The sequence below is a fragment of the Oryctolagus cuniculus genome, chromosome 2, assembly GCF_964237555.1.
Source record: "Oryctolagus cuniculus chromosome 2, mOryCun1.1, whole genome shotgun sequence".
Classification (NCBI taxonomy): Eukaryota; Metazoa; Chordata; class Mammalia; order Lagomorpha; family Leporidae; genus Oryctolagus; species Oryctolagus cuniculus.
Window position 1 is genome coordinate 72,723,729 of NC_091433.1, and position 24,347 is coordinate 72,748,075.

General features: G+C 40.7%; 1 protein-coding gene across 4 annotated transcripts in view; it reads right to left on the bottom strand.

Annotated features, from left to right (window-relative positions):
- The window catches only part of SLC7A2 (solute carrier family 7 member 2), an 88,135-nt gene that overhangs the window by 54,236 nt on the left and 9,552 nt on the right, over positions 1 to 24,347 (bottom strand). The gene's annotated exons all lie outside the window — the stretch shown is intronic.

Below are 24,347 nucleotides of genomic sequence, written 5' to 3' on the forward strand. Positions count from 1 at the left end.
CCTTCCTCCATGGTGTCTAACACTGCCTGGCTAAGTACAGTGTTCTGCAACTTGTTCCCTGCAGTCACCTCAGGGGAAACTGGGTAAGACCAAAGGGCAGACTCTCCTCTCTGCACCTTCTGAGAGATTCTGTAGAAACACATATTTTTGTTTTTATCAGAAATTTAAAAGTGGAGATTTTTTTTATAGATTTTTAAAAGAGAATTTATTTTTCTCTTTATTTGAAAAGCAGTGTGTGTGTGTGTGGGGGGGGGTATTCTCCATCAACTGGTTCACTCCCCAGCTGGCTGCAATGGCTAGGGTTGGGCCAAAGTCAGAGGCCTGGAACTTCATCTGGGTCTCCCACGTGGTTGGCAAGTACCCAGGTACTCAGGGCCATCTTCTGCTGCCTTCCCAGGTTCATCAGCAGGGAGCTGTAGCTGAAGTGGAGCAGCATGCATTTGAACTGGCATGACACTGCAATTGGTGGCTTTAACCCACTGTGCCATGCTGCCAACCCCACAAGTAGAGATACTTAAAGATGAAACCAATCCTTGATTGTGTTTTTGGACCACAAAGGTTCTCTTTCTTTATATAAAATTTTCTTATGCTCAAATATCAGCACACTGACACTGCAGTCTTTTGAAGGCAGGTTCAAATAGTACAGGTTGAATGCCCCTACTCCAAAAGGCTTAGAATCAGAAAGGTTTCAGATTTCACATTTTGGAATATTTGCAGAGTCTGCAATCCAAAACTCCAACATCCAAAACTTTCTGAACTCATTGGCACTCAAAGTTTTGGATTTCACTGCATGTCAGATTTCTGAGTTTTGGACTGGGGATACCCTATCTACATTTTAACATTCTGGAAATCAGAAGCTGAATCTTTCAAAGATAAGCTATTGGTAAACCTTGTAGGTATAAGGGTATTTTTTCCATATCATAGTTGATTACTGAAAACTATGAAATGTATATACACTATTATGATAGAGATTTTCTATTTCCATAAGTACAGTAGGCTGGATACTCTAAGAGCTTTCCTACAAAAACACAATTAAACTTGGGATAAATTAAAAATAATATGGTAGGATTGAGCAGAAAGTGACAGAAATTTCAGAGGGCAGAGAATGAGGAGAGGACAGAAGCAGATGAACATGAATGAGATGAAAGAAGGTGAGTCGATGGAGAGCTGTCATGAGAGACACGTGCCCACGGAGATGTGAAGCCTCAGGTGTCTTCAAGGTAAGAAGGCTGAAACCACTCTACCATGCCTGGGCAGGACATCAGGGACTAATGCAGCCCAGGTGAGCAAAACTTTTGTCCACCTAGTAAAATAGATCCCTAGTATGTTGAAATACATGAATGCAAACCATCTTTGGAGGAAAGCTCACCAGTTTAAGGCCTCTAAAATTCCTAGGAATTAAATTCAACAAAATATGAATTCACAACAAAAAGTTTCAAAACACAACATAATAAACAAACCACTACATGTACATGTTAAGTGTCAACAGAGAGGCTGGAGCTGTGACGTAGGGGGTGGGTAAAGCCACCGCCTGCAGTGTCGGCATCCCATATGGACACTGGTTCAAGTCCCGGCTGTTCCATTTCCAATCCAGCTCTCTGCTATGGCCTGGGAAAGCAGTGGAAGATGACCCAAGTCCTTGGGACCCTGCACCCACATGGGAGACCCAGAAGAAGCTCCTGGCTCCTGGCTTCAGATTGGCACAGTTCCAGCCATTGTGGCCAACTGGGGACTGAACAAGTGGATGGAAGACCCCCCCCCCGCCCCCCGCCTCTCCTCTCTCTGTGTAACTCTGACTTTCAAACAAACAAACAAATATATATAAAAAGAGTCAACAGAACAACATATGTAAATGCCTAGGATGGTCATTTAGTCAAGTAGCAAAGACACCAGTTAGGATACCTGCGTTCTACACTGAAGCACTTGGTTCAATTCATGGTTCTGGCTCAAGTAATTGGGTTCCCACCACCCAAATGGGAGACCTGCATTAAGTACTAGGTTCAGCCTCACCCAGCCCTGACACAGCTCCATCCACCTGTACAGGAATTTGAGAACAGAACCAGATGGAATATCTACCTTCCACCCCTCAACAAAGTACGGCAAATAAAAATAAAACAAAGAATACAGGGCCGGCGCCGCGGCTCAATAGGCTAATCCTCCACCTAGTGGCACAGGCACACCGGGTTCTAGTCCCGGTCGGGGCACCGGATTCTGTCCCAGTTGCCCCCCTTCCAGGCCAGCTCTCTGCTGTGGCCCGGGAAGGCAGTGGAGGATGGCCCAAGTACTTGGGCCCTGCACCCCATGGGAGACCAGGAGAAACACCTGGCTCCTGCCTTCGGATCAGCGCGGTGCGCCGGCCGCAGCGTGCAAGCTGTGGCGGCCATTGGAGGGTGAACCAACGGCAAAAGGAAGACCTTTCTCGGTGTCTCTCTCTGTCACTATCCACTCTGCCTGTCAAAACAAAACAAAACAAAACAAAACAAAACAAAACAAAACAAAGAATACAAACAAACCTCCAGGACTTCACATACTGGAAATCTCAGACAAGCATATGGAATAACAATATAGGAAAAGTTGAAAAGATGCACAGTTGGGCCAGAAGCCAGTTGGAGTGTATGTGAGATTTGTCGATGTTGGAAGATTCTTCAAGCACTCATTATTTCAACCAATATGGATTTTCTTCTTTCTTCATAGTATGCAGATCAGGGATCCAAACTTATTGGAGAAGCTAAAGGCATCATTTGACCCCATTGGAATGGCAGGTTTTGCAGAGACTGTTGTATGTGGATTACACAAACTGGAAAGCAGAGGAAATACTAAGATGTCCCTGCACCTGATCCACATGTATGTGGCAGCTCAAGGCTTTGCTCTAGGAGCAATGAATCTTGGTATGGGCTATTCCATGTATCAGGAATTCTGAGTGAAACCTAAACTTCAGAAGGAGAGATGCTGGCTTGGCCTTGCTGGAGATGCTTCCTTTACTTAGACATCTCATAATGAGGTTACATGTTATGTCAAAAGTAAGTAATTTGAGTGGATTTAGAAAATAATTTTGAATACTGACCTTTTTTCTTTTAGGCTTGATTTGCCTGACTAGTGCACCACCAGGTCACTCAGGGGAGTCAAGTTAACACAATGTCACATTTTAATGCCCCCTTCTTAAACTCTTGTGATGAAATCAGTCCTACAGAACACAGCAGACCAACCTTGAAGTTACTCCCAGTTTGCTGCAGAATATCACATGCTTTGGGTGTTAGATAGGAGTCCTATTTACCTCAGTTAACTCACTTTTTTTTCTGCCTGCCTCATAAACTGGTTGAGTGTTCCAGTATTTAGAGCTGGTTGTCTCGAACTGTTTTTTAAAGTTCATGGACTGTACCTTGTACAGCCTCCCACAACTGAAGAGGTGTGTGCGTGTGCATGTGTGTGTGTGTTTAAACGAAAGCCTTTTTTTTTTTTTTTTTTTTTTTTTTTGGACAGGCAGAGTGGACAGTGGACAGTGAGAGAGAGACAGAGAGAAAGGTCTTCCTTTGCCGTTGGTTCACCCTCCAATGGCCGCCGCTGCAGCCGGCGCACCGCGCTGATCCGATGGCAGGAGCCAGGATCCAGGTGCTTTTCCTGGTCTCCCATGGGGTGCAGGGCCCAAGCACCTGGGCCATCCTCCACTGCACTCCCTGGCCATAGCAGAGAGCTGGCCTGGAAGAGGGGCAACCGGGACAGAATCCGGCGCCCCAACCGGGACTAGAACCCGGTGTGCCGGCGCCGCAAGGTGGAGGATTAGCCTAGTGAGCCACGGCGCCGGCAAAAGCCAGCATGCTTTTAAGACACCTGCATAGTAGTGTTTATATCAGAATCACACTTATAAACCTGAGGCTGATTTAATTATAGATTCTAGTTTAGCTCTTTTGTAATTGCAGTATTTATTTTTGCTGCTGTTATATTAGAGTAACTTTTAAATATCATCTTGAAATAAACATGTTTTTGACTGCTAATACAAAGGTAAATTAACACTTTTAAAATGTGTGCAGTTTTTTAAAATTATTTTCTGTGTAAAATTCATAAATTTTAAATTACCCTCAGTGGAAGTGATTAATAGTTTATAAGCAAGCTGGTTTGTGAGACATTATACACAAACTCTGATATACCATGAATACGTTATTGTACTTGTGAAATTCTCTTGCCTAATCTAAACTTACATTCCACGGTGATATTAAGGTCTACATATTTTTATTTAAAGTGAACACACTGAAAAAATGTTGATAAAAATAAAAGATCGAATTTCAAAATATGGATCAAAACAAGAGACTAACAAAATAACCAGACAGATTTTAAAAAGAACCAAACAGACCTCCTGGAAAAATATAATTATAGAAATTTAAAACACAGTGAATGAGTTAAACAGCGCATTAGACACAGCTAAAGAGCATTCATGAACTAAAACAAAACACAGTAATTACATGTATTCTAAATTCTTTGCTGTTAGGAAAAAGAGTCAGAGGCTGTTTCTAAAGTATGTATGGTGAGTCAGTGGTGTGTTCAGGCTCTGCCTGGAGCTCCAACATCCCATATGGGTGCTGGTTCAAGTCCAAAATGCTCCATCTCCAATCCAGCTTCCTGATAATGGCCTGGGAAAGCAGCGGAAGATGACCCAAGTGCTTGGGTCCCTGTACTCCAGTGAAAGACCTGGAAGAAGCTCCTGGCTCCAGTTCAGGCCATTGTAGCCATTTGGGGAGTGAACCAGCGGATCGAAGATATAACCTCCCCCCAACTCTGCCTTTCAATAATAAATAAATAAGTCCCTTTTTTTTAAAAAAAGAAAATTTTCCAATTAAAATAAGAGTACTAGATTGGAATTTTTAAAATTCCAGTTACATAGTTTATCACTGAGATACATCAAATCAAAAGAATGTGAAAAATATTGGAAGTAGATGGATGGAGAAAGAACCACTAGGCAAATACAAATAACAAATAAAGACAACCAAGCAGATGCTAATAATAATAATAATTAAACAAGCCAGATAACTTCTAATAAAAAAGAAAACAGAGGTGGTTATATTAATATGATATAACAGAGTTTAAGGATAAAAGTCTAATAAGAGCTATTACTACTACATAATAACTTTGTTATTAATAAATTATTACAAATGTACAGATTCTAATAATTTCAAAATGCAAGAAGCAAAAGCTGTAAGAACTAGTTAAGCTGACACATGCATGTCTATAGTGAAAGATTTCAATTTACTCCCCTTTAATAGTTGATACTAAAATTACAGAAAACTATCAATGCTACAGGTGGTTTGAGCAGCACAATTAACTCACTGTATTTCACTTGGAAGCAGTGTTATGATGGGACTATGTTTTAGGCACTGGAGATGGAACAGTGAACACAATCAAGTCCTTACCCTCATAAAAATTACATCCTAGGCAGGGAGCCAAGCAATTTAACAAATACACAAATCAATGTATAGGAGTTACATACCCAGAAATATGTACCCAGAAATTAGGGAATCTACACTGTTTTCAAATCCATGAGAAATGTTTACAAAAACTTTAGGCCATTAAGCAAATTTTAAAGGAAACTGTTCATCACCCCAATCTGACTACAACACAGATTGTCTGGTCAATCACAAATGCACTTTAAACCCCAAACATCTGGGGGCCAGCACTGTGACATGGTGAGTTTGGCCACCACCTGTTTTTTTTTTTTTTTTTTCAACTTTTATTTAATAAATATAAATTTCCAAAGTACAACTTTTGGATTATAGTGGCTTTCCCCCCTATAATCTCCCTCCCACATGCAACCATCCCTTCTCCCACTCCCTCTCCCATCCCATTCTTTATCAAGATTCATTTTCAATTATCTTTATATACAGAAGATCAACTTAGTATTTACTAAGTAAAGATGTCAATAGACTGCACCCACACAGACACACAAAGTATAGAGTACTGTTTGAGTAGTAGTTTTACTGTTAATTCGCATAGTACAACACATTAAGGACAGAGATCCTACATTGGGAGCAGGTGCACAGTGACTCCTGTTGTTGATTTAACAATTGACACTCTTATTTATAACGTCAGTAATCACCCAGGGCTCTTGTCATGAGCTGCCAAGGCTATGGAAGCCTCTTGAGTTCACAAACTCCAATCTTATTTAGACAAGGCCATAGTCAAAGTGGAAGTTCTCTCCTCCCTTCAGAGAAAGGTACCTCCTTCTTTGATGGTCTGTTTTTTCCCCTGGGATCTCACTCACAAAGATCTTTCATTTAGTGTTTTTTTTTTTTTTTTTGCAATAGTGTCTTGGCTTTCCCTTCTTGCGAAACTCTCATGGGCTCTTCAGCCAGATCCGAATGCCTTAAGGGTTGATTCTGATGGCCACCACCTGTAACACTGGCATCCTGTAAGACCACTGGCTGAAGTCTCAGCTGCTCTGCTTCCAATCCAGCTCCCTAATGCAGCTGGGAAGGAAGAGGAAGATAACCCTTGGGTCCTTGCCACCCACGTGGGAGAGCAGCAGGATGGCTTCAGGTTGGCCCAGACTTGGCTGTTGTGGCCATTTAGGGAGTGAACCAGCAGAAGGAAGGTATCTCTCTCTTCTTCCCTGTCACTCAGCATTCCAAATAAATAAATTGATCTTAAAATACGCAAACACAAACACACACACCTGAAACTTCCAGAAGCCTGTGAATATACTGGAGAAATTCAAAATAACTTCACAGCTTTCATAAAACTACAGGGTTACAAAAATCTTCCAGGTTTAAAAGTCTCACTTCTATGTAAAAAGAATTACAAGTGGGTTAGCCTGGTTATCTTTATGTTATATGTGTTAATGCCTTCATCCCAGGACTTGTTAGTCCGTCTTAGTCTCTCTTGTTTTGAACACTGTGTATAGTAAAAATTCTTCTATACTGACTGAATTTTACCCATCTTCAATTCTACTTCCACTGCCACAGTCCCCTGAATTCTTTAGGATTAGGTTCAGCCATCAGTGGCAGAAAATCCCCAGAGAAGAGTGGTCTGAAGTTTGAGAAGTTTATCATGTGTAGTAGGTCCAGAGGCCCCCTGCCTGGGTGCCACAGAAGAGTGACAGGGGCTCCTTCTAGCTCGCTTCACTGCTGTTTGTTTGTACAGTCAACCTCATATTGTAAAGAACCTCTTCAAACACCAGCCCTCATGCCTGATTCCAGTTAGCACACAGTAGGAAGATTTCCCTCCACAGAGATATTTCTGGGAAGTCACAAAGACACTTCCTCTCATTTGAGATTAGCTAGAACTTACCAAGCCATTACACCAGGCACTAAGAACCTAGTCTGTATCTCAGAGGGTATTCAAACGCCCAGGTCAAAACTGGGCATCAGAAGGTGAGGACAAGCAGCACTCTACAATACCATCTGAGAAAATGTGACAAATAAAAGTAGTTAAGAATCCTGCCACATCCTGCTCAATCTCTCTTCTTGTCCATTTACCAGGATGGTATAAAGGAGAGCAAAACACACTCAAGTCCCAGGACACACGTTCAGTTCTGCTTCTTGTGGCCAATAAAGTTTTCAGTCTCTAAGTATAGCCTGGATCACTTTCCTTCTCTTAACTAAGAGGCTGTGTAGCTACAGCCACTGTAGTCATTAAGGGCACAGACACAAGGATATTTAGTAGCTTCAGTTAAAAAAAAACTTTCCAAATACAATTTCCTTATGCACAGTCACTGCCTAATACCTCCCTGCAGAAGTTGCTTGAGAGAAAAACTTTAAACAGGGAAACAAAAGCACTAAGAAACTTGTCTCCACATTCGGGTTGGATTTCTTCCTTTTACAACTGGCTGTATGCCAGCAACACAACATTCCGGGCATGGATACAAGAGTTGGGTTTTCTTCAAGGCTTTTTGCCTCTTGGATTTTCCTCCTTTGCCAAGAAAATCCCAGCACTCTGCTAATGAAAAACTTGCTGCCAGAAAGTTGAAAAGAGGCCACATCCCAGCCCTGCATCTTCCTGTCTAGCACCCCTCTCTGAAGCTCCTGGCTCCCTTAACAATGTGATCTGGTCTGGTAACAGAATTCCAGAGGCACTGATACATGGCGGGCAGGAATTAGTGTGGATGAAGCAGCATAACTCCCTCAGTGTAATTTCTTAACCAAGCTTACACAAATCAACAGGCCAGAAGTTGCGTGCCTCGAATTAAGTATCAAGGAAAGATCAGAACCTTGCCAAATTAAGCTGCTGCAAATTCTTAGAATCTTACATTCTGCTCTCTGGACATTGATCACAGAGAACAAATACAGAATAAGGTTTTTTTTTCTGTGTGGGCAAAACACAAAGTATACCAAATACAGTACGAGTTCTCCATTTTACTGAAATATAAACATCTTTGACCTCTCTTTATCAAAACACACAATTTCATTTCTTAAGCACAGTTTTCCTAGAAGGTACATATCCCAAAAAGGCTCAATGGCTACCCACCTCCACTCCAAATTAACAGGAAAAGAAATGTATTAACTGTGCACATATTGGCCCAATCAACATCAACAGATCTGTGACATTAAATATCTTTACAGAATTATATGCTTTCTTCCAAAAGCAAATCACATCTTACAAAATGCTAACCCTGAAATAAGTTTGCAAAAGGACATTTCAGTAATGTATCTCTTAGCTTGAGGTTAAAATTTTAAGTAATTTTAAAGCGGATAATAGAATGGATTTTTAATGACAGTTAAATATTTTTATACAGTAGTTCTGTGATCACAAATCAATACTGGAGTAAAAAAGAAAATGCATATTATTAGAAAAAATATGCATGGCTTTCCAAATATTTTGTATCAAGATAAATGTATTTTTTGTTGAAGCTGTTTAGTTTGAAAGGGAGACAGAGAGATCTTGTCTCTCTCTCCTGGTTCACTCCCCAAATGTCCACAACACAAAACCAGAGTGGGGCCAGGCCAAAGTCAGAAGCCTGGAACTCCACCTGGATTTCTCATGTGGGTAGAAGGGACCTCAGGAACTTGAACCAGGACCTGCTGACTCCTGTGGTATGTATTAGCAGGAAGCTAGAATTGGAAGTGGAGCCACGACTCAAAACTCAGGCACTCTAATATGGAATGTATAGGCATCCCAAACAGCATCTTAACTGCTGTGAAAAATGCCTGCCCCAAACCTATTTTTAAAATCCATTGCTTCCATAGCCTTGGCAGCTCATGACAAGAGCCTAGGGTGATTACTGAGGCCATAAACAAGAGTGTCAATTTGTTAAGTCAGCAACAGGAGTCACTGTGCACTTACTCCTCATGTAGGATCTTTGTCCTTAGTGTGCTGTACATTGAGATTTAATGCTATAACTAGTACTCAAACAGTATTTTTCACTTTATGTTTCTGTGTGGGAGCAAACTGTTGAAATCTTTGCTTGATGTATGCTGAACTGATCTTCTGTATATAAAGAGAAACGAGGATGAATCTTGATGTGAATGGAAGGGGAGAGGGAGTGGGGAAGGGGAGGGTTGCGGGTGGGAGGGATGTTATGGGGGGCAAGCCATTGTAATCCATAAGCTGTACTTTGGAAATTTATATTCATTAAATAAAAGTTTAAAAAAAATAAAATCAATTTCTCACAAATACTGATCCCCTTGCTCATGGGGACTTCTAATATTCCAGATTCCTTCAATGTAATGTTTCAGTGAACAACATTCTCAGTTCCTCACTTCATAGAAACTTGTTACAATTCAGATACCTCATCACCAACTCAAATGCTTACAAGGCTCCTTATCCTATCATGCAACATCTCAAACATGACCCCAATCTATGTTTCTGGACTTATCTCATTTAAGATGAAATCAGTTAATGCAAGTTTAAACCAATGTCCAGCACACAGTAGGCATTCAATAAATGGAAGCCATTATAATTATTCCTCCTCCTCTTCCTCTCCCTGCCCCATAAATCCCTTACATTCCCTTTACTTTGGTCAAAGAGAATTGTGCGCTAGGGTGCCAGAAGTGCAAACTCCAGTCCTTCATGCATGTGGTTTCCCCACCAAGGTATGCTGAACTGCTGCCTGCCCGTGGATACCCTTTACTCCTCTCGGTCCTTCCGAAGGCCCATATTCTCCCTGAATCCTTTTCTTGACCATCCCAAGTGGGAGTGATCCCTCCCTACCTGACAGCCATACCATCCCACTGATCCCTCTCTGGAAGGCACTCAACCCCAGTGCCCTCAACTAGGGCACTGTATGCATTTGGAGTATCACTCGCTCCTCAACACGTGCTCATTTAATGAACCTGCAGGCAGAAACTGTCCTGTGCATCTTCAGACAACCCTTCTCTTTGGAAATCACCATACACCATTAAATTGCCAAAGATATTAAAATATATTTAATTTTTTGAAACGAAAGTAAATTTCTGTATTGAAAAAGTCCTGATACTTTCATTAAAGGTTATGTGTATTAAACTTTGTTTTGACATATATTGATCGAACATATGTCTGATAGGAAAATTTCCAACTTTTATTATTTTTTTCCTAAAACATGCTTGCTATTTGTCACTTATAACTTGCATTTTAAGATTTTTTTAAAAAAATTATTTACATTTTATGTGAATATGTGAAAGGCAGAGTTACAGAGAAACAGAGAGAGAGAGAGAGAGAGGTCTTCCATTCGTTGGCTCACTTCCCAAATGGCTATGACAGCTGGAGCTGGGCCAATCCGAAGCCATGAGCTTCCTCCAAGTCTTTCAAGTGGGATCAAGGGCCCAAAGACTTGGGCTATCTTCTACTGCTTTCCCAGGACATAACAGGGAGTTGGATGGGAAGAGGAGCAGCCGAGACTCGAACCAGTGCCCATATGCAGAACTAAGTATATTATGGCTTGATATACATGTTTCACTATAAAAGCACTACCTCCATTTTTCAGAAAACTTCCTAATTCACCCTTGGGGCGTAAGATGTATCTATCAGTCAGAAATTCTACAATGTTGTAGACAACAATGTCAAATCTATTCCCAGAGTGCACAGCGTGCCCCTACTGGATTATTCTGGAAGACTTTATAGAGAAGAGGTTATGGAGAATATTTTAAGCCATCAGCCAGCTGGGCCAACTCAATGTGAACACCTGTCTTGGGAACATGGTCACCCTTACTCAAAAAACTAAGAGAAATTATTTTTTTCTAAGTGACTTTCAAGTGAGTAAGGGAGAAAATATGGAATGGCAGGGGACAAAGAGTGGCAGTCTGAAGGGTTTGAAGGAAAGATTATGGAGCCACATGCCAAGTAGAAATAAGCACCTGCATCAAAGGCAAGGTCTAAGGCAAAAGAAGAGCCTAGTAATGGCACAACGCTGACCCCGAGGGACAGCACTGAACACAACAAGTTTCCAAGATGGCAAGTTCAGTTATCCTGGAAGAAAAAATTGGCAGCAAAAATAGGGAAGAAGAGCAAGACTCACTGACAATTGCTTCAAGAGACCTCAGTCACCAATTTAAACAACTTTTTAAAGATGAATTAATTTATTTCATTTAAAAGGCAGAGAAAGAGGAACAGAGACAGAGACAGATCCTCCATCACCTGGTTTGCTCACCAAATAGCCTCAACAGCCAGGGCTGGTCCAGGCCAAAGCCAGGAGCTAGGAACTACATCCTGATCTCTCACATGGGTGGCAGGAGCCCAAGTACTTGGGGTGCCATCAGCTGCCTTCCCAGGTGCATCAGCAAGGAGCTGGATTGGCAGTGGAGCAGCCAGGACTTGAACTGATGCTCTGACATGGGATACTGGCATCACAAGTGGCAGCTTAACCCACTGTGCCACAACACTGGCCCTTCAATTTTTTTAAAACTGACCATTTTTAAAAAAAGATTAATTAATTAATTTATTTGAAAGGCAGAGTTACAGAGAGGCAGAGGCAGGGAGAGAAGGAGGGCAGGGGTGGGGAGAGAGGGAGAGGGAGAGGGAGAGGGGGGGAGTGCGAAAAAGGAAGAGGTAGGGAGAGGGAGAGAGGGAAAGGTGGGGAGAGAGGCCTTCTATCTGCTGGTTCACTCCCCAAATGGCCACAACAGCTGGAGCTGGGCCAATCCAAAGCCAGGAGCCAGGAGCTTCTTCTGGTTCTCTCATGTGAGTGCAGAGGCCCAAGGGCTTGGGCCATCTTCCAGTGCTTTCTCAGGCACATTAGCAGGGAGCTGAATCAGAAGTGGAGCAGCTGGGATTTGAACTGTCACCCATATGGGATGCTGGCACTCCAGGTAGCGGCTTTACTCACTACGCCACAGCAAAGTCCCTCAATTTAAAAGCTAATACGAGTTCTGGTAAATTCCTGGAATGAGACATGTTCATACATGTACACAAAAATACTACCATCATTCTGACATTTATTTCTGTTGTTACTAATTAGAGCTACCATTTATCAAGGACATGCTAGGTTTTAGAAGCTAGGCTAAATGCAATATGTATATTAGCCTAGTTAAGTTACCCAACAACTCCATGAAGTAGGTACTATTATTATCTCTACTTTACAGGTGAGAAAACCAATGCCGAGAAAGATGATAGACTATCTAGTTGTTACAGACTGTGTCTCCCTGTATTTCATATGATGTTCTAATCCTCAATGTGATAGTATTTGGAAGCAGGGCCTTTGGGAGGTAATTAGGTTTAGATGAGGTCATGTAAATGTGGACTGTATATTGGAATTAGTGTTCTTTTTAAAAAGATGCACTTTATTTTAAAGAGTGACAGAGATAGAAGGAGACAGGGAGAGAAAGGGATCTTCCATCTGCTGGTCCACTTCCCAAATAGCTGCAATGGTCAGGGCTAGGCCATGCCAAAGCCAGGAGCCAAGAACCCTCTCCAAGTCTCCCACATGGATGGCAGGGGCCCAAGTACTTGGGTTATCCTCTGTTGCCTTCCCAGGCACATGAGCAGGAAGCTGGATTACAAGCTGAGCAGCCAGGACTTGAAGGAGCAATCTGATATGGGATGCAGCTGCCACAAGCTGGTAGCTTAACCCACTGCCCAAAATTCAGCCCCTTGGAAATATTATCCTTGTAAGAACAACAGCCTGGTGCTCTCTCCACTGAACACAGGGAGAAGCTTCCAATGGCAAACCAGGAAGAGCGCCCTTACCAGAGTCCAACCATGGTGGCACCCTGATCTCAGACTTGCAGCCTCCCGGATTGTAAGAAACTAATGCCTGCAGTCTAAATCTCCTATCTGTGGTATTTTGTTATGGTAGCCCAAACAACACTGTATCCAAGTCAGAACACAAAATCACAAAATCGACTCTTGTGACCCTCCATAATAGGTTACAATACACTTGAACATTTTAGAAGCCACATAATGAAGTCTTAACAATGAAAAAAGAAACCAACATTTTAAAAGTGATTCTATTTTGTTGACGTTTGTGCTGTCCAAAGAGATAAGCATGAAGTTTACATTTCTTGCAGAGCTCAAAGTTTCCCAAAGTAAACACGAGGTTGAGGAAAGAGAGTACTCTGAGGAGCAAAGTGTTAATTACCACATCCCAGAAACTGAAGCACAGGCAGTTCTCTACCAATAAATAGTCCAGCTATGAAGTACACATTCTAAACTGAGATGAAACACTATCCAGAGTGTGCCTTAAGGAAAGAAACTTGTCGCCACGGCCTGGGTAAAAGCCAATGTTAGCTCACAATTACATCATCTAGCTCAATATAGCACACTGAAGAGAAACTCAGAATCGATGGAGCACGGGACACTTCTTTACTTTTACAAGTTGTGAAAGAAAAAACAGAAAATATGAGACTCTCTTACAGGAAGACAAAGTAATCCAAAGAACATTCCATTTTTAAGCAAGGTTATTCTACAACAGATTGTGGGTTATAAAAATCAAATAATAATCGAGACTATTCATAAACTCTGCTATAACATGTTAGGCTTTTGACATACATTGCTTTATTAAAACCCCACCACTTCAGGAAAAACTTCCATCACCAGACAATGAAACAGAGGTTCGGGATGTTAAGGAGCTTGCTAAAAATAAAGAGGCAGATTTGAGCCTAAGATCCAAAGCCCATGCTCTTTCCTATGTGCCACAAAACCTAAAAGCAGAATTCTAGCTGTTCCTAGGCTCTTGACAGCCCACCTACCACTCAAGTAATAAAAATTGTGAAGGTCCTCATCAAGATTTTATCAAAAATACATTTCAAAAACTTTGGAATTTTAAAACTTCATCTTTGAATTCTTTATTTAGTGGAGGATTAAGCCTGTGACTATAATGTAAACTGAAAGTATGTTATCATAAAAATTGAAAGTGGAAAAAAGAAAGAGGGGAGGCTGAAAATCACATACACGAAATCCATGAAATTAGACCTCTTTATATGAAAAGAATAAATATATAAATAAAACTTCATCTTCAACAGATTTTAACATTCAAATTCAGGAACTATCTCAGGACTGAAAATGTAGTAATTATGTGAACTTAAGCAGTAGAGAAAAAAATCAATGTTTAAAGACAAACATATGACCTTCATAATGTAGCTATACCAGAATTATAATAGATACTAAAATTCATTTCTTCTAGCCACAAAAACTTCCACAGACTTACATTAATAAGTCACTGGCAATAAAAAGCAGCGACTTTAACTGAAACATGATACTTTCTGAAATACTGTTATGTATTTTACAACTTCGCTAGTTCATTCCTAATCCATGTTCAGCTTCTCAAACATATAACATTCTCAATTTGCTCTGTATTTCTGAATTCAAAGCATATTTCAGAACAAACAAAGTCTGTTGGCTCTGAAAATCACAGCTTCTATGTTTTCACCTTGCTTAGATTTTATTTCAAATAACCTCTGATAAGATCAGGAACCTTTCCATTCTATTGCCAAAAATTTTCCTGTGGTCTTCTTTTGTGTTCTGGAAATAAACTGATACGATTTGGTTAAAGATGACATTATTCTTAAATCACAGGAGTTCATGAAGTAATAAAAACAGGGAAATTAACAGAGATGCCAGATACATCTCTTAAAGTTTTCATACAAAATTTCCATTCCAATTCAACAGCACAAAGTCTACCATTCCAACTCTTTTGCTCTTTTTCTTTTTTAATGTTTATTTACTTGAAAGGCAGAGAGGCGGATAGACTCCATCTTACATCTGCTGGTTCACTCCCCAAATGGCTGCAATGGCTGAGCCTAGGGCTGGCAAAAGCCAGGAGCATGGAATTCCATCCTGGTTTCCCACATGGTTGGCAGGGACCCAAGCCCTTGGGCCATCTTCTGCTGCTTCCCCAGGAGCATTAGCAGGGAGCTGGATCAAAAGCGGAGCAGCCAGGACTTGAACCTGCACTCTGATATGGGATGCCAGTATCAGAAGTGACAGCTTAACATGCTGTACCACACCACCAATCCCTCTCCTTGTTTTCAACTCTTTTTCAGGTGGGTTGTGGAGACAAGGGCCTGAGAAACATATAAACCCTCAGAATGTAGGCTTCATGAGGGCAGGGATTTAGTTTGACTGTTCTATTTACTTGTGTCTCCCAATGATCCACAAAGGTGGAATGGATGCTCTTGCTGCCAGGTGTATGTCTAGTAAAGAGTGATGGAGTGAGGGGTCTGGAGATCATGTCACTACCAAAAGAACTAAAGAAACTGCAGGTGCTCAGTGCAAAAAGCAGGGAAGCAGCTGTGGCCAAGACAGGCACAGTGCTCTGAGACTAGCCCATAAGCTCTCAGAGTCACCAGCCACGTGTGGGCAGGTCACTGGAGCTTCAGTCTTATCATTTTTGAAACACATCACAGAACTAGTGTGACAGTAAAATTAAGAAAAGTGCTTGACAAATAGAAAAGAGTTTTTAAAACAGAAATTGAGGGGCTGGCGCTGTAACACAGCTGCTAAAGCTGTCGCCTGCAGTGCTGGTATTCCATATGGGTGCCAGTTTGAGTCCCAGCTGCTCTACTTCTAATCCAGCTCCCTGCTAATGCATCTGGGAAAGCAGTGGAAGTTGGCCCAGGTCCTTGGACCCCTGCACCAACGTGGGAGACCTGGAAGACGCTCCTGGCTTCAGATCGGCTCAGTTCCAGCCATTTGTGGAATGAACCAGTAGATATAAGATCAATCTCTCACTCTTTCTCTGTGGCTCTGCCTTTCAAATCAATAAATGGACCTTTAAAAAACTGATAATATTTCTATATTGAGCTTCTTTCCAATCTTGGGAAGACAAGACATATTAAAGAAAAGATATCTCTCTTCAAATATGAATGGCAATACGCAAGAAGACAATGACTCTATATTACCCTGAAAGACAAAACTACAAAAAAATAGAATGTAAAAGAGTGAGGCAGAAGTGGTTAAGATGCCAGTTAAGATGCCCATGTCTCACCCAAGAGTGCCTGGGTTCACTTCCTGCCTGTAACTACTGACTCCATCTTCTTGCTAATGCAGACCTTGGGAGGCTGTGGGGGTGCTCAAGTAGTTGAATCTCTGCCACCCACATGGGAGATCTGGATTGGGTTCCTGGCTTTGGCCTGGCCCAGTCCCAGGCATCAGGGGTTATCTGGGGAATAAACCAGTTTTCTGTCATTCTCTCAAAATAATGGGGGGGGGGGGGATACATGGACCCAATAAAATAGAAACATTCCTAATAAAAAGTATTCCTGAGATAGTTATTTGGCCTAGAGTTAAGCCACTGGTTAGACATATGTGCCCTATTTAGGATTACCTGGATTCGAGTCTATGCTCTGTTCCCATTTATAGCTTTCTGCATGTACCCTGGGAGAAGCAGGTGATGTTTTAAATACTTGGGTTCCTGCCACTCAACATGGGAGATCTGGACTGCATTCTTATCTCATTCTCAACCTTTCCCAGCCCTGGCTGTTGTGGGATTTTGGGGAATGAACAGCAGAAGGGAGCTCTATTTCTGTCTTTCAAATTATGTATATGCATAGATGTATATATGTGTGTATATGAATATATATTTCATGTATTTTTAAATGTGTTCCTTCCCATAAGAAGCAGTCCACTACAAAGATGGGTCAAGTTTCTATCATCACTTTTGAAATTTTCATTTACTTATTTAAGAGAGATATTTTCCACTCATTCACTGATTCACTGTCCAAATGCCTGCAATAGCCGGAGCCAGGCCAGGATGAAGCTGGGAGCTTGAAATTCAATCCAGTTCTCCATGTGAGTGGTAAAAACCTCACCATATAATCCTGCTGCTTCCCAGGGAATGCAAGAGCAGGAAGCTGGAACTGGAGCAGATCTGGGACTAGAAGCCAGGTACTCTGATACAGGAGGCAGGTGTTTAGTGGGATTTTAGCTGTTAGACTGAACATCTGCCTCTTTCTCACTAACTTAAACAGAAGAACGCGATTCAGAAATTTTGTGAAAAAGGTATTTGCTGAGGTATCTGCTCATCTAGGATTTAAAGAAGCACATTACTTTTTTGTATGTATGGCTGAAAAACTAAGGTTAGTTCATGGTTCTCAGCATATGTATAAGCAAACTGTCAGATTGGATAGTTTACACCCAAGCTGATATACTGCCCAAAACCTCCTCACCCCACACAATATTCTCACTCTCCCTAAAAAGGGACACTCATGTAATTTCAAAATAAACATAAAATGTTAAAAAACCACAAGTTGCAGACTTTGGTAAAGAATCAAGGGGGTGTTACACCATTACATACCTACTATTCAGAGCAAATAAATATTGATCTGTTAAACCTATCTGAAGTTTAAAGGTTCATCTGATCCAACACATCTACTTTAATGTTAACAACAATAATTTCCCTTTTTCTCACCTTTTACCTTTATGGAATCTCTAATGCAGAGTAGGAAGCACTGCCTTTAACTGCAGCTACTGTAAATATGTATCCTCAGCATACATAAAACAATTTCCAACAAGACCAGAAAAGAAATGTTCACTGACCACCATAGTTCAAATAACGACACTATCAAATACTGGGAACAACCAGGTCTCAGAGTTAACAGCTTTCTCATTTCAGTAAAATTTAGCACAGAGTGCCCACTGCCTTTATCTTCAGTACTGTTATACTCACAAGACAAAAGGTAGAAGCAATTCATGAAGTTGAAAAAGCTTTGAAAAAGCTGCCTGGCTTTACATGACCCTTCTTACAGTCGCTCCTGGTGTAATAACACGATACTGAAACTAGCCTAAGAATGATGACTGAATCAAAGGAGCAGGGAAACGACATTCTACCCAGTGAAATTATGCTTCCTCTAACTCAGAGCAGCCTTAAAAGGGAGATCTGGAAAACTCAAAAGTTTAAGTTTTGATATAATGTGTACAGACTTTCAAGTTTTGCAAGATTAAAATGTTCTAGAGAGATCTGTTTCATAACACTGTGAATGTACTTAACCCACTGAACTATACACTTAAAAATGGTTCTGATGATAAAGTTTATGTATAGTGTATTTACAATTACCCCACCTTATTAAAGTTGAGAAATGTTTCATTTTTTTCACTCCAAACCACTTTTTTTTAAAAAAGATTTAATTTGTTTGAGAGGTAAAATTACAGAGAGAGGAGGACACAGAGAGAAAGGTCTTCTATCTGCTGGTTCACTCCCCAAATGACCACAACAGCCAGAGCTGAGCTGATTTGAAGCCAGGAGCCAGGAGCTTCTTCTGGGTATCCCATGCAGGTACAGAAGCCCAAGCACTTAGACCATCTTTCACTGCTTTCCCAGGCCATTAGCAAAGAGCTGGATTGGAAGAGGAGCAGCCGGGATATCCCATGTGGGATGCTGGCACCACAGATGGAGGTTAACTTACTACTCCACAGGGCTGGTCCCTTAGGGTTGTTTTTATGACAGATGCTGGATTTTATCTCTAGTACCTTAGCAAAAAAGCCATATATTTTGTCATTTTGTCCCAGACACTGAACCACAGTAAGTCCAGATCATGAAGTTCTCAAAGCTCAAAGAACAAGTCTTTTGCGTGTGTGCCTAAATCTAAGTATACAGAAAAGTTCTATACTTGGCAGGAATTCCATAGCAACTAAATGCTTATATTTTAAAAGGAAGAAACATGAAATTATAAAGTTTAACACTGATCTATGGGCCAGTAAGCCAAAGATTCACTCCAAGATTGTTTGCTTAAAGAACAGCAGATTTGCACCATGAAATCCTTGTTTCCCTGTATCAGTGTGTAAGGTGACTGTGGAAAGCACATAAACTTTGGTGTTCCAGATAGAGTTCCAATCCTATAAGCTGTAATTTTCAGGGGCTAGGCTGCAAATGGGAAATTCTTTCAACTGTGAAGGTTGTTTAGGTTTGGTGGCACTCCCGCTTACCAAATTAAAAGAACCAGTGAGTTGTCATAAAAAGTTATTTTTCTTGAGTAAACTGATCTATGTTCTGCCTACTTAAGCATAATAAATATTTTAATATATATCTAAGGCTTACTGCTTTAGAGACAGAATACTTGACACAAATCTAACTCATTTTATCTACTCTGAATACTCTGTATAACATAGTAACACAATGACAGGTAATAATAGGATTTCAAAAAGCAGTAACTGTATTAAGACTAAGTAAAATCATGCACTGAGCCTACACTGGCTCTTTTTAGAAATTATTCATGGGGCCAGCACTGTGGCATGGCAGGTTAATTCATGGCTTACAACCATGGTGTCTCTGTCAGAGATGATCCAGCTTCTTGTTAATATGCCTAGAAAGGCAAAAAAGGATGGCCCAAGTACTATGGGTCTTTGTCATTATGTGGGAAATACAGATGGAATTCCTGGCTCTTGCTTTCCTCCTAGCTGCTGCAGTCATTTAGGGAGTGAATCAGTGGATGGAAGGTATCTGTCATTCTGCCTTTCAAATAAATAAATAAATAAATCTTGAAAAAAATTCTTTAACAATATCCTCTACAAACAAATTCCCAACTCTTCATGAAAGCAATGACTAAAACTTAAGACCAAGAACGGATAAGAAAACACCTCTCTAATCCTTCTGAATAACCAGAGATCTTCCTTGCAACATTACTATCATGGCATAAATAGATGAGGATGTAGATTTTCAAAACGTGACAGGTAAAGTACACTCCCCACATTCACTGTTAGGGTTGTTTTATAATCTGAAAAGGTTGTGAGCTACCTCACAGTTAGCATTCACAGGCAGGACTGTGGCAAGAGTGAATAAGGGGGAGGACTGCAAGCAGGTCCCTCTTGAGCCACAAAGAGATGCTGAGTGCAGCTTTCTTGCCCACGGAAAGATGCAGGTAACAATGTTCTGCAAGGCTGATATTAACCAAAGGAGAAAATGCAACCTGCATGCTAAGGACCCTAGACAGTTAAGGGAGACACCCAGAGTATGGTGTACAAGAGTTTAGCCTTGACAGTTCATTCTCTCAGGAGCACTGGACTCAGGATTAAGTCCATTTACCCTCCTAACTAGAAGAAGAAAAAGGAGGAGAATGAGGAATAACAACCTTGAAACCTGCTTATCTAAGTGTTTTTCAGATCATACACCGCCTTCTCAAAGCATCATGGCCCCAGGAATCTCAGCATCATATCAGGATCACCAACATTTGTGAGGGGCATTATACCAAGAGCAGTCAGAAGAGGCGTCAGGAAGCTCTTAGAGGGAAAACGTAGGGAATAACTGAAGAGAACAGGCTCCTTGCTAGTTTTCCTATTAGGAGCAGGAAAGAAACTCAGGGGTTCCTCTGATGCTCTAACCACCCTCTTCTTCCTAGAAACTTAAACACTATTGGAAAAATCAGCACAGAGTATCAAGGATTAAATGTTAAGTAGAAAATGCTGATTTTTTTCCCAATACTTTCAGGTATACTCAACATTTTATTGTTTTCAAATATGAAAATACTATAATTTATATTACCAGTTAAGGAATTTTTACTTCCCATAGGTATGTATACATACATACAATGGTCATTCACCTAAATCACATACACACCTACTGGTTCTACTTGGAAAGAACTTCTGAGGCTGGTGTTGTGGTGTGGCACAGCAGATAAAGCCACCACTTATGATGCTGGCATCTCATATGGGCACCAGTTCGAGTACTGGCTGTTCCACTTCTGATCTAGTTCTCTGCTGATGTTCCTGGGAAAGCAGCGGAAGATGGCCTAAATTCTTGGGTACCTGCCACCCACATGGGAGACCTGGAGGAAGCTCCTGGTTTCAGTCTGGACCAGCTCTGCCTGGTACAGCCATCTCCAGAGTGGATTAGTAGACAGAAGAACTCTCTAATTTCACCTTTCAAATAAAAAAATAAATCTTTGGAAAAATAAAAAAGGAAAGGAACTTCTTCTGAATCTAGAACACAGAACTCTCAGGATTTACTAAAGCTAGCAATACTGTGTATCATGTCTTTATATATGTGCAAACCTCAACTCAGTGAATAGTTCAGTAGACATTCTGTAGAAACGAATACTAGAAAAAACTTACTTTCTCTACTGTAAAACTTTGTTCTACATATATCGCTTTGTTGGGGCCAAATAAAAAATTGCTGTTTTCATTTTCTTCTCCTATCTTACAATACAAATTACACTGAGTTTTAAAAAAAATGTGCACTTGGAACTGGCGCTGTGGCACAGCGGGTTAAAGCCCTGGTCTGAAGTGCCGGCATCCCATATGGGAGCTGGTTCTAGTCCCGGCTGCTCCTCTTCCGATCCAGCTCTCTGCTATGACCTGGGAGTGCAGTAGAAGATGGCCCAAGTCCTTGGGCCCCTGCACCCACATGGGAGACCTAGAGGAGGCTCCTGGCTCCTAGCTTCAGATTGGCACAGCTCTGGCTGTTGTGTCCATCTGGGTGGTGAACCAGCAGATGGAAGACCCACCCACCATGTAACTCTTTCAAGTAAATAAATAAATCTTTTAAAAAATTGTGCACTTTTCTTACAGCTCCTGAGAACAGCCTGAATTCTGTTTCATGCCTGTGAAGTTAGAGGTGAAACTGTGATGTTCAACTTTACACACTGCCCTTGCCTAATATGTATACATTAAAATCATAGATGCTGAATTAAGTAAAGGCCCACTCTTAGAACACATGACAAATTTTCAATGCCCTTGGTACCAACGACTACAGCTGTGGTGTTCTTACTCATCGCTAGTGGGGCACCCTTCACCCCAGCACCATCTTTGTGCCTGTCTCAGGTTACCATTACCCCTTCATGAAAGCAACTCATGCTGTAAGAGTTAGCCAATAGCCATGAGAAGGCTGGTGATAGCCTATCCAAAAAAAAAAAAAAAAAAAAAGAACAGACTCAACTGTACCAAACACTTTCAAAATTGGATTTAGAGAAAGGATGTGGTCCTTAACACTTTCTCTAAGGTAAAAATCCTCATAAAAACTCATTATCATTTCCAATATTTCAGTGAGATAAATAGCGTATTGATTTTCAAGTCAGTATAACAACTACTTTTAAAGGCAGGCAGGGCATGCATACCTGAAGTTAGCAATGCAGTACGACTAGATGTACTTTAAATATTTACAAGAATAACTTTTAATGTGACAATGCTAGGTTGCTTTTCCTTCTCATATCTCTTGTATACCACAAGAAAAAAGATTAGAATAATGTAAACATTGTATTATTTAAAAAGTTCATTGGATCCATTTCAGTGTAGATAAAAATGCACAATCAACAGAATTTTTATGCAAAGTCTGCTCTTTTTTGTTTGGTTCACTGAGCTAAGTGCAAACCATCTGTTACCTATGATAATCAGAAAAAGCAAAAATGGTAACAGCTTTTTTGTTTTAAGATAGCAAATAGCACTCCAAACAGAACTCACTTGTTCAAAAGCACCATTTATGAGGTTTAAATTCTAATGATTTTAAGTGACTTAGAACCCATACAGTCTTTTTTATTTTTTTTAGGTTAAGACTGTAGGTTTACAATTTTTACTTGGAAAAAGGATGCATTTAATAAAATTGTTCCTATCATGTGCAAAATGTTTTATCTAAACAAGCTCATTTTCAAAAGAATTTAAATTTAAAAACTTTTAAGTTATATTCTGGTGCTCATTTGTAAAATTTGACACAAGCAGTACAGGTAGTAGCTGTAATTTGCTGCATAGTGAAGGCTGGATACACAGTGAATCACAGGGCTGTTTCCAAGTCAAAATGCTTGATTTGTAGTCCTCACTCTGCCTACAGCTGTCTAACGATAGATGAGTTACATCTATTACGACCTCAGTTTCTTCATCTATAAAAGAGAGCTCTAAAAATGTCACTCTTGGGAGCTTGCTTTCTCTCTGAATTTGTCTAGCACTGTGCTTAGTATAAAGGTAGTGCCAGGAACTCAGTAACTGCATAGCCCTGGAGGCCAGAAGTGAACAGTTCCAAAACTTCAGAAATTTCCCACAAGAAGGCATTAAAAGTACTGTTAAGTTTAGAGGCTGGAATACAAAACTGCCACAACAGTGTTTCAATGGAAACAAACAAATTCCCAGGATAGCAAGGCTTACTCATGTATCAATCACCTCACAGAAAAAAAAAGTGATTTTGTTTTAAAGATGAAATTCCCAGTTTCAAGGTTTAAAACGGGCACCCACACAGGGTATGTTTTCACAACTCTACTACTACAAATTCCGTCAACACCCACAATTGCTTCTTAATGGCAAATAAACATGCTTTGTCCTATTTTCCTGAAAACAGTCATACACAAGTCTCATTCCACCTACACAACCACAAGGCTGCAAATGCAATGCATTTCAGAGAGGGCCTTTTTTTTTGGTAACAAAACATGACAAATCCTAACAAAGTACAGAGCAAGTCCTGCAAAAAAAAAAAAAAAAAAAAAAAAAAAAAAAAAAAAAGAATTCCATATTGAATTCTTTAAAATTCTTCACTATTATTCATTAGGCACAATATTAATGCAAACTTGACAAGTAAAAGAAAAAGCTTCAGGTCAAAAACTGACCAAGCTCTACAGAGTCTCACTTTTCAGTATGACCTCTACTACCATTCAGTGCAAGTTTGCTAAATTCCGGAGATTTCCACAAGATCCAAATCAGACTGACAGTGAGGCAGCAAGATTTGTTTATGAGACAGACAGGAGAGAGAGACTACTTCTATCTGCTGGTTCACTCTCCAAATGCCTGTAATAGTGTAGATGGTTGCCTGCACTAAAGTTAGGAGCCAGGAACTCAATCCAGGTCTTCTCTCTGGGTGGCAGGTACCCAATGACTCCCTAGTTGCCTCCCAGGATCTGCATTAGCAGGAAGCGGGGATCATGAACTCAGGCATTCTGAAATGCAACACTGGTGTCTTAACCACTAGGCCAAACACCTGTCCCAGGATAAGACTTCAACTGTCAATCTAAGGGGGCTCCAACTTTTTTTCCTTCCTGTTTATGAATACATTCACAAATAGTCAACTAAAATGATCTCAGGGAATATTCAGAATCAAATTTATC